This window comes from Centrocercus urophasianus, unplaced genomic scaffold, assembly GCF_019232065.1.
Source record: "Centrocercus urophasianus isolate 14NV4802_14NV808 unplaced genomic scaffold, USGS_Curo_1.0 seq_26, whole genome shotgun sequence".
NCBI lineage: Eukaryota > Metazoa > Chordata > Aves > Galliformes > Phasianidae > Centrocercus > Centrocercus urophasianus.
Genome location: NW_024884822.1, coordinates 6,193,540 through 6,204,336, shown reverse-complemented (window position 1 = coordinate 6,204,336; position 10,797 = coordinate 6,193,540).

The window sequence follows — 10,797 nt, the reverse complement described above, 5'->3', positions numbered from 1 at the left end:
GGTGCGCAGCCCTCCGTGCCGCTCCGCACCGCCGCGATGAGGACGCGAACCGCCCGCGGAGCTGCGGCGTGCGCCGGGCTCTGGCTCGGGGATGGTAAGCAGCGCGGAACCGGGAGCGGGCAGAGAGCGGCGGGGGGTGGCAGCCCGACCCCGTTCCGTCGGTGCGCTGTTGCTGTCCTCCGTTTTATTTACACCGTGTTTCTGTGGGAGCGCACCTGTGCAAAAGCACGTGTGTCCGCTCGGTTGTGCATGGAAATCGTAGTAATCGCGCATCGGGCGGCTGGGAGCGCTTTGGTACGGAGTTGGTGCGGAGAGAGCTGGAGGGGAAGGTCGGTGTGTGTGTGTGTGCGCAGATAGGCAGCCAGGTAGTGGGGAGATTCCTCCCGAGGTGTCTTACCGATATCTGCCGTCGCAGTGTGTGCCTGCTCGCTCTGAGCCGCTGCGTCTGTGCGAGAAGTGGGTGATACTGTGCAAACTGCGGGGGCTGCCAGCAGCGATCTACAGGAAGGAACCACGGTGTTCCAGCTGGGGCAGAACGCGAACCTGATGGTGCTGAGAAAGTTCCCAAGTAGAGAGGCTTGTTGAGCTTTGTAAGGATAAAAAACATCGCTGAAGTGATGCAGAAGGGGGGTGTTTTCCAGGAGATGAGTTATGGGAATTCAGGCAGCTCTGTGCTCTGACTGTCACATCCCAGGGTCTGTAGTGCAAAGCCTTCCCCATCACAGCCAGGCTGCCCAAGCTCTGTATCCACTCTGAGCCCATGCTGCTGAGGCCAAGTGTTGAGTTGTTGCTGAACCTGGCTCAGCCTCACTCCAAAGCCAAGGGTGTGAGCAGGAGCCCTATCCATTTCTCAGTGCGTTCAGGTACACAGACAGCATCTGGTGCTGTATCTGTGAAAGAAAACTGGTATAATTTCCTCAAACCCCTGACACATCCCTCCTAGTTCCAAAACCAACTTCCGCTATGGAAACTTCATAGAAGGGTGAATAATTAAAATATGGCACAGCTGTAGGCTTCTGTGGTTTGTGGGCAGCTTGGAGGGTGAGTGGTCCTGGTTTACGGACTGCTCCAGGCAGCTGTGGCAGTTGGCCTGGACAGTGCTTTGAAATATGTGACGTCATGATGACTTTGTTTGTCTTTAAAAACAAAATGCTTGAAATCCCTTCCAAAAAAGCATGGTTCTCTCTGCCCTGGGTTCACCTGGGTTCAAGCAGTTGAATACTTTTGCATGGCAAGGTGCAGTTTTCCAGGAGCTGGCTCAGTCTGTGCTCAAGGTGGGGATGATGGGCAGCAGGGCTGTGGTCGGTCCCAGAGACCAGCAGCACCCGGCCCAGGAATGGCCTCGCTGTTTCCTTTTTGCTCCCCTAGCTTGACCTCAGCATTGCCATCAACTGTGCTGCAAAACAAACATGTGCATGAACCTGTGTATTTGCTTCAATAATAAGTATTTACACACTAAGGTATGTTTATCCTATTTCTTTAAACAGTCCCTTGCTGGGGATGGACTTAAATAGTTTAATTTCCCCAGGACTTTGTAAACACTGATTTGAAAGCAGCAGGACCAGCGTGCTGCAGGGCTGAGCTCTTGTCTGCCTGGTGCAGGGCTGTATGCCCACGAAGGCATGGAGGTACCATGCAGCCCTGCACATCCAAGTGCCGTGCCACACTACACGGAAATCTTTGTGGAGGGTTTGTGCTTGAAGCCAGATCTGTCATTGAGTGAAAGGTGGCAGTGCTATGAGCAGAGGATGGGGCAGGGTGATGGGCCCCATGCCTGGGTTGGCTCACAGATGCAGGTGTCTGGCTGGTATAAGGGGAGATGCTCTCAGTAATTCCGCTGCAGAGCTGATGGAAACCCCTAGGAACCCTGCACTGTAGTGCACTCTTGTAGACACAGAGTTCTGCAGTGAAACCTCCTGGCCACCAATGTGCTGCACTGACAGAGTCCTGTGTGTTGGGGCACAGCCATCGCTGAGCTCCTGTGAGTTAAAGGAAGCCTTCCCTCATGGGAAGGCTATTAATTAATTATCCTCTTCTGACATTTCTGAGCCTGTTAGCTGGCAAGGATGGAGGTGAGCACCAAATGACAGTCATTCTCTGCATGGGATCACTTCTCACTGTGCACAATTAACTTTCCAGGGGTCCCCATCCTCTGTGTGTTGAGCTGTGGGCTGCTGCATGCCTGCAGAACAGGGATTGTCAGGGGCTGGATGGGGATGCACCATACGCTGGTTCACTCAGCCAATGTGAAACTGAAAGTGGGGCTTTAGAGCAGCTGACTTTACTCTGATCATGTTGTGTAATTCCATTAGACTTATTGTTATTGTTATTAGAGCAAATAATCTAATTCAGCTCCTCCCCCCACCCCCTCAACCCCTATGTGTCCAGGCAGCTGCAGACATGCGGGTTGCTGCAAGCGAGGCATCAATGCACAGCAGAGAGCAGATTGCTCTGTAAGAGCACAGATTGGTCTTGGACGATTCTGTGAATTTAGGAGGCAGTTGGGGGCCCAGCAGGAGGTGCTCTCCTCCCCAGAGACAGATGTGCTGATGGCAGTGTTGCAGTGGCTGCTGCTCCCTGTATCTTGCAGAGCAGCTCGTTATTTGGGTTTGCTTTGGTTTGAGATGGCGAAGATGAGTTCTGCCCTTATAATAGTTCCCATGGAGATGGGCTGGATGCTGTGCAGTAAGGGGTGAGGTGCAGTTGGGTCTCACCCAGCCCAGCAGCTCCAGTGTGTGGGTTATTCTGCAAATCACCCTTTCCCTCACCTGCCCTTGCTGTCATAAGACCTCCAGCCAAGAAAAGGTGTTGGCCAGATAGCTGAGTAGCACAAATAGTTATGATGGCATGATTCCATGGTTCTTATCTATAGCATTTTTTTTTTTAACTCTGTGCCCTATACTAAAGACAACAGCACCATTACTTTCTTCTTTTAGAAGGAGTGCTGAGAAGAAAAAAGGACTTCTCCAAACCCTCCTTGGTGCTTAGCAGCAGAACCAGGTGTAGTCTGGCAGTGTCTGGGTCACAGGTGACCCTGTGTCACTGGTGTGTGCCACTGATAGCTCATCACCCGAGGAGCAGTTGCTCTCTGGAGGTGCTAATCCATGGAAAAGCAGGCTCCAAGTTGAAAACCTTGCCCACTTGACAGTCATATTACCACCAATTTCATCCATGCATTTTTAAAGTCAGAAAAGGACTTCTCTGATCATCTTGTCTGTTGTCCTGTCTACAAACAAAAAGCACAAACAAAAGAAAAGCTGTAGCTAAGGAAATGTCTTCATGATTAATTCCAAAATTTCCTATAGGGAATAGTGACAAAGAAAACAAACCAAAACAAAAAAACCAACACAGTTGTTTTCTTTAATAATAATAGAAGGAAAAAAAAACCCAACCAACTGTTAAAATCCACACTTGACTGTGAGGGTTTCCAAACAGCCCATATAAAAGTGTCTGGGAGGATGGAATGAAAGGAAATGCTTTCAGGCAGTGGTTTGACCCCTGTTTGGGGCCAGCTCCAGGCGTTCCTTGCTGTGTGATGAGACGTCAGGCTTGGTGCAGGGCCAGAGGGACACAGGCGAGGAGAGAAGAGGTCTTGCTCAGTGACACGGCTATTAGGATCAGTGGGTGCCTTGCAACATGAGGTCCCATTTACTGGATTGGAGAGAGATGAATAGGGCCCCACTGATGAACCATGCTGAGCCCTTCTCATTAGGCTAACTGATGCCTGCCTTGGTGTGCCCAGAAAGTGGCAGGGTCTGGGGGCATGGAGAACAGGCAAATCTTTGGGTTCTCCCAGGCAGGAGGAGTTGGTGCTCTGCATGTCAGCAGGCACACGTGTGCCATTGCCAAACAAAGTGCTGGAGAACTACTGCTCGTTGAACCCCACCCAAGTTCAATACATCTGTGACAGGACATGGGGAAATGGTTTCAAACTAAAAGAGGGAGATTTGGATTGGGCATAAGGAAGAAGATCTTTACAATAAGGGTAGTGAGGCACAGGTTGCCCAAAGGGGTGGTGGGTGCACCATCCGTGGAGATGGATGACCGAGGACAGGCTGGAGGGGCTTTAAGCACTGATGGAGCTGTGGCTGCTCCTGTTCATTGCAGAGGAGATGGAACAGATGGCATTTAAGGGTCCCTTTTAATTTCAACAGTACTATGGTTCTATGGTTCTTTGGCCTCAGAGCCATCTTTCACTGCAGCTCCTGACAGCTGTGGTGGTGGGAGGACCTGTGGGTAAAAGGCAGTGGGAGCAGCTGCAGGACAGCCTGCCTGAGCTCTGGGCTGTGCTGCCCAGAGATGGTGGATCTTCCATCCCTGGAGATATTCAAGCAACTTCACTCAAACAAGTTCATTTATATAGCCTTCCTAATTCTTATTTTACACAGAATATCAAAGGGCTTATTTTAGCTGCTCCGTCTTTTTGTCAGTAAATATGGATTTCAAAAGCATATGTCAGATGAGAAGCCCCAGGCTGGTTTTCTACTGTTCCAGCGAGATGCAGAGCCTGAGTGTTACTGAGGGTTACACTGGGAAGTGTTGAAAGTGTGACTGAAAACTGGTGGCTCAAAGGAAGCAAGATCTCATCCTTTGTTTTGGTTTGCTTTTTTGAGCTTGGGTTTTCTAAGAATTGATCTCAGAGTGGCTCGAGTTGCTCTAATGCACTGAAAAGAAACTGGTCGAAGCTGAATCTGAGCTGCTTTTTAAACCAAATTTGGTAAAAGTGTGCATACAGAAACCAAAAGGTCTTGAGAGACAGTTAGAGAAACACCTGTCTTTTTTGAACAGATTGCAGGATTTGCTCTGAAGCCAGTGTTTTGATGCAGGTAGCAGGTGACTCAGTATCTGGGTCTTCAGCTCTCTTCTTAGTTTTAGGAGATTTACAGTGAAAAACTTCATTCTGAGGAGGGACGATAGAGTCAGCACACCGTGGGACACTTGTGGGGTGCATGGGACTCTTCTGGGCTGGATGTGCTTGTGATGTGCAGAGCTGTGAGTCTGAGCTTCCCCTCTGCCCTCAGCCCAGCTGCTGCTGGTAGGAGGAGTTCACCTCCCTTCCTCTTCTCTGCCTACCTCCTCTCACTTAGGAGCTTTGTAGGTCGGGGGAATTCACAGGAGCTGACTCCAATCTAGTTGCAAAGACACCTTTTATGAGCACGTGATTTTCTAAGCGTTCCTCTTGGCTCATTCATTGATAGATCCGTGCAGTAACAGCTCTTGAAAGAAAACAGCAGCTCTATCTGCACCCCTGTTTACATTTAATAGGATTTAAAGCAAACAATACTTGCGCTATGTGAGAAATAACCAGGGAAGCAGGAAAACAGAAAAAGGGAATTTCCTCTCTCCTGCAATTGATCTTTCTCCTTTCCTTGATCTGCTGGGAAACTCTGACCAGAAGGAAGCAAAATGGTCTCCTCCTTTGACACCACAGTGTACAGGTGACAGTCTGCCATGGAGGCAGGGCAGCTTGGGTGCCTCTGTGCAACACAAGACTGGCTCATGGAGGAAAGCATGGTCACAGGTCTGAGCTCTGCCTGCCTTGCCCCCATCAGCATCACAGGTCCATGAGTAGAGCTTCCCTGTAACACCTGCAGCAATCCCTTGGGATACCTTGTAGGAGATGTTCTGGGGGCCGTGGCCTTGTGGTTTCCTAAGGTGTTTGTTCTTGACATAAGCAGATGCATTGGAAGTGCTGACATTGAGATTTGGGTTGTTTTTGCCTGGAAGCGTTGATAGGCTCTTCAACAGTAACTTTTAAAAGTCTTTATTCTGGAATGATCACAGAAGGGAGCCTGAAGTGATCTCATGCATTACAATGCCATGACAATGGGATGCCAATAAACTGTCATTAAACTCACGATGCTGTCATTGTTCGGTGTACAAAAGCTGGCTGGTAAATACAGATTGCATGGAAAAAAATCCCCTACTCAGCAGATTGCACTTCCCGTGAGTTCTGTAGGAGACATCACAGAGAATTTGGAAGGAAGGATGAGGGGAAAGCAGCTGCTGGCAGACAGTGATATCTGGCTGCCCTGCGCCGTGCAGGTGGGCAGGGCCGTGCTCTGGGAGCAGCACCATTGCTTATCCTTGGCAGAGGAGACAACAGTTGGCAGCAGACTGATTGCTTCTCTGTGGCTCATCTGCATTTATTGTCACCCCAGGAGATCCCTCACCTTCCCCCCTTGGCATCGCCACCAGATGGAGGGATTCTGGGATGTTTGATTCTGTGGAGTTTTCCTCTCCCTTCCCCAGCCTCGCCCCTCTTCTATAGCAACCTTCTCATCCTTCACTACTCCTTAGGTCCACAGGCATTTATTAGTACTGCTATTTTTGATTTTAAAACAGCAACATAAAAATACAAGCAATGAGAGCTGCTCAGATCAGGGATCCAAAACTAGGGAACCCAAGAGGGACTTAAAGCTCTGATCTTGGCGCAGGAGAACATTTTTAGGTGATGAAGAATTCCAAAAGCCTGGCTAAAAACAGCAGAACCCCAACGACATGTGCAGAGAAAAATGACAAACAGAGCATGCACTGCTTATCATCCCTCATGAGTGCTCCAAACCCAGGCAAAAATAGCGCTGGTGTGGGGCAGCACGAGCATCCACATCCCACATGGAGTCCTGTGGGAATGGCTTCATCCCTCCGGCTGTCCTCTGGGCTGCTCTTTGCAAGAGTTTCACTTAAACTGGGAAAACCTAGCTGGAGTTTAAATTCCTTTGCTTCTCTGCACTTTATTAAGCAGCGAGTGAGTTGGGATTTCTTTCCCACTTGAGTTAAGGAAGGCAGTGCTGCTTATCCGCGCTGCTGTTAGCGGGAGGGATGCTGCCAGACTATCTGGAGCCTCTCCTCTTGTAAATGTGTCTCTCTGGCCTCGGCAGGCAGTGCTGAGTCCCACTGGCAGCAGTTGGCAGTGCTTGAGGTGTGCGGGGAGCAGCAGAGCAGGGATGGGATCATGGTGCTGCATGGTGTGGGCAACTCTGCTGAAAGGAGGGCGGTAATGGGTCTGTGTCTGCTGGGGGCAGGAAAACAACCCACTGCGGGGAGGCAGCCAGATTTAGGATAGGATGTAGAAACACCTCTGTGTGTCTTCCCCTGGGGGATGACATAAGGACAATGTGGAATCTCTGTTGCCGAATGCCATCTCCAGGAGGCTAAAATACAGCTGGATCTGATCAAAGACCTCCTCAGGGTCTGCCTCAGCCCCTCGCCCTGCCTAGTTTGTCTCTCCATGGCCTAAGAATCTGTTCTCATACCTGCCTAGAGAGAAACGTGGAGCTGAAATAATGAAATGACAGACGTGACTTATTTTCCTAAAAGCTTTTCTAGATGGGAACTTCCTGTGGGAAAAGTCTGATTTCAGTGTAATCTGCTTTTATTTCATTGTTTGTGGAAAAAAAAAGCCAAGATCACAAAGAAAACTCACTGTTTGGTTACTGGTTCTGCTGACTTGATGATGGTGAACAGAGGCTCCACTGCATCTGCTCAGCTGGTGCTGCTGGAAGCCTTGGGCACTGTTCTCCATTAGGATGCTCCTCCCTGTGAGCACAGACCTACCCAGAGGCTGGGCTCTGTTCAGCCAGGAGATGTCGATGAATGACTTTCCCCTTTTCTCTCTCCGTTAAGAAGGCTGTTTTTCTTAAGTTCACCTTCTCTTGCTACATAGAGGTCTTTATAAGAACATTTCCCCTGTTTCTATTGTTAGTGGCCTACGTGCAGATGCAAGGTTGTGGGTAGTTGCCAATCACAGCATTTACTGCTTATTGTCATGTCCCAACACTTTCTCTCCTCCCTCAGCATCCCAAAGCAATTAGCAGGAATTCAGCTGCTGCCTGAATGGATAGATGTTCAGCAATCTTCTTTAATTCTTTATTTACTGTAAGATAAGCAGGAAAAAAAAATTGCAGAATCAGTTCCTCTTCTGAGGGTGGATTAGTTCTCACGTTTCAGACTCTCTCCCTGTGCTTTCCCCAACTGTATGCTGCTATCTGATGAGCTGTGATGAATAGCAGGCTGTAAAACATCTGATTGCTGCCCATCGGTTCCTCGAGTGAACATATTTCAGAGGTAACTGGTGTAGCAAGAGCCGAGCTATTCTCAATTGGCTTTTGGAACTGGTAGCATCCCTTTCTATGTTAAGACAGCAGCTTGTGCCAAAAGTGCTGAAAATTTGCCTCTGGATCATTCATAGAAGGACATGATGCAACTTAGCACTGCACAAAGGGAAAATTAAATACCCAATTCATATCTTTAAATAAGGAAGCTTTTGAGCAGTGAGGATGGGATAAGGTGAAACAGCAGTGGGGCTGGCTGAGGCAGGGGGAGGGATGGAAGTGAGACACAGACTGATGGAAGGGCCAGGAAAGCTGGGCTCTGCTTTATCAACCTGTATTTCCCTTCTTAAACTGCTCCTTGACTGTTACAGCCTCAGGAATCAAATGCTATGCTATGAGCACAGGCATCAAGACCTTATAATAATAATAATAAAAAAGACCATCACAGGTGTCACTGGCATTTCCTCATAATGCTCTGTGACCTAACAGACACCCTCTGTTCTTTGCAGTTGAGGGGTTATGCCTGAGGGACCCACTTTCCCTGTCTTCAGAAAGCAAGGAGGTGATAGGGAGGAATCTGTGCTGCTGAAAAGCTTTAAGCCAGCTCTATACAACTGGAAGGCTCAGAGGGCAGTCCCCTGCCTGTCCCTCATCCTGCCCTCCTTGCCCTCCTCCACCTTCTGTCATGATGGGTGCTGGGGCAGGAACAGAGCAAGAACAGGGAAGGATCAGGATCAGAAATAGGAACAGAGCAGGGCAGGAGCTGGGCTGGCCCTGCATAGGGCTGCAGGCTGATGCCAAGGGCTTCTGAGGGCTCCCAGGGGAAATGTGGTCCCATGCTTCAGGGCATCTCTGCTGAACAGAGCAGAGCATTGGCTTGAAATTGCCTCTCTTTGTTGAAATCAAAGCTATATAGAAATAAACAAATTAAAGCTCTGAAGGTGTGCTGCACTGCCTGGAGTACATACTGGTGCTTCAGCTCCTATTGCTGGTCACTCTCACAGGTTCTGTAGGCCAGGGCGTTTCTGACCTGAGTAACAAGTCCAAGTGGGACCTCCTGGGAAGGCTGTTCTTCCCCACCTACACCAAACCAACAATCTGCAATTTGAGCAGCAGGAGAACTGCATGTAGTTTGGAAAAGAGAAATGCTCCAGAATGGCGGCAGCCAGACCGTTTGGGCTTTTGGAAGCCTTTGTTTGCAGCAGTAAAGCCTGTAAACTGCTGGGTGACTTGTCTGTGTGAGAGTGCTCTGTGCGCTCGATGTCCTCCGTGTGAAGAGTGGGGGAGTGATTATCCACTGCTTGTTTGCAACCTCAGTGGTTTTTGCATGTGACTGAGAGCTGTGTGTACAGCTGAGAGGGTGCAAAAATGAAAGCAGTTTTGGGAAACAAGTTCGGTGATGTTAACGCAGTTGAGAACGCTGAGTTCAAGGGTAGCAAGGCCCAAATTCTTATTGAGGAACACGAACAGGTCATGGCACTCATCAGCACACGGGGCTCTTAGTTGCATGCAGGAGCGTGAAGGGGCACTGCAAGTGATGTCACCTTGATGAACCATTCTAGTAAGTTTCAACAAATCCAACAAAACCTCTTTCTTGCATCAGTAGGGCTGTTGGAAAAGATCTCAGGAAGTCACCTTTGCAGGAAGCCTTACAACAGAAGATCCAATTGGTTATAAATAAATTTCACATTTAACAGCAGCTGCAGCACGACCTTCCCTGTCCCTTCCCAGCCTCCATTCTAGACCCTACATTCTTCAGCTTTTTCTTACTATTTCTTGTCTTTTCTCATAGTTGTTTTAAATCCTGCTGCACCTGGCACAGCTGTCAGAGCTTGATGGTGCCTGGAGGCAGCTGCTGTGTGGCTGTCAGGGGGTGGCTGGGGGGCAGGGCTGGCACAAAGCTCATCACTGTGCCGTAGAGATGGCCCCACTGTAATCCAGAACAACTTTCCCATCTTTGCCTTGTCCTGCAAGTCAATGAGAAACAATTTTGCTAATACAATGGGCTGGAGCATCTAATTCAGTTTGCCGTTTATTCATGAGTGCGTTCCAAAATTCGCGTGCACTGCTTGGAGCTCATTATGCAGCTGAAAAAATCATTTGCCAAAGAACATTATTTATACATTAAATCTGTTCTACCTACCATACACGTATTGCTGACTATTGATGTCTTCTCTGGATTTTTTAAAATTATTATTATTTTAAGTATGAAGCAACCAACCCAGTTACTGCTAAACTGTTTATCATCCGAGCTCCTTCATGCTAATGGCTTGTTAGGATTCATGCATTCTTTTGGTTTTACCCCTTCCATGCAGCTGAGCATGGAGAACAGACACAGCCCACCCCGAGCAGCTGGTGAATGAGAAGCGATGAATATTGATGGGGAAGAGAATTTGTAGAACTTGTTATTCACTTAAACTTTTTTTGGTGATGAATATGAAATATTAATAACCACAGTTATGATAAAAGCAAGTCATTGATAGCAGCACTTGGAGATCTGTGAGCTACAATTCAGTTCTAAGGGATTTGCGGGGAATTTATTGCCACAGCTCCATTAGCTGGATCTCTTGTCCTGGTAGCAATCACATTCAATTCTAATGAAGGAAATAGGATGAATTGATGTAAGGAAAGAATCAGCTCCATGGTTATGACATCCCTAAGGAATAATTTCCTGAAAAGGCAGGTTAGGACCCACTGAAAAAGTGCAATACTGTGTGAATCATGAGATCATAGGGTAAAATAT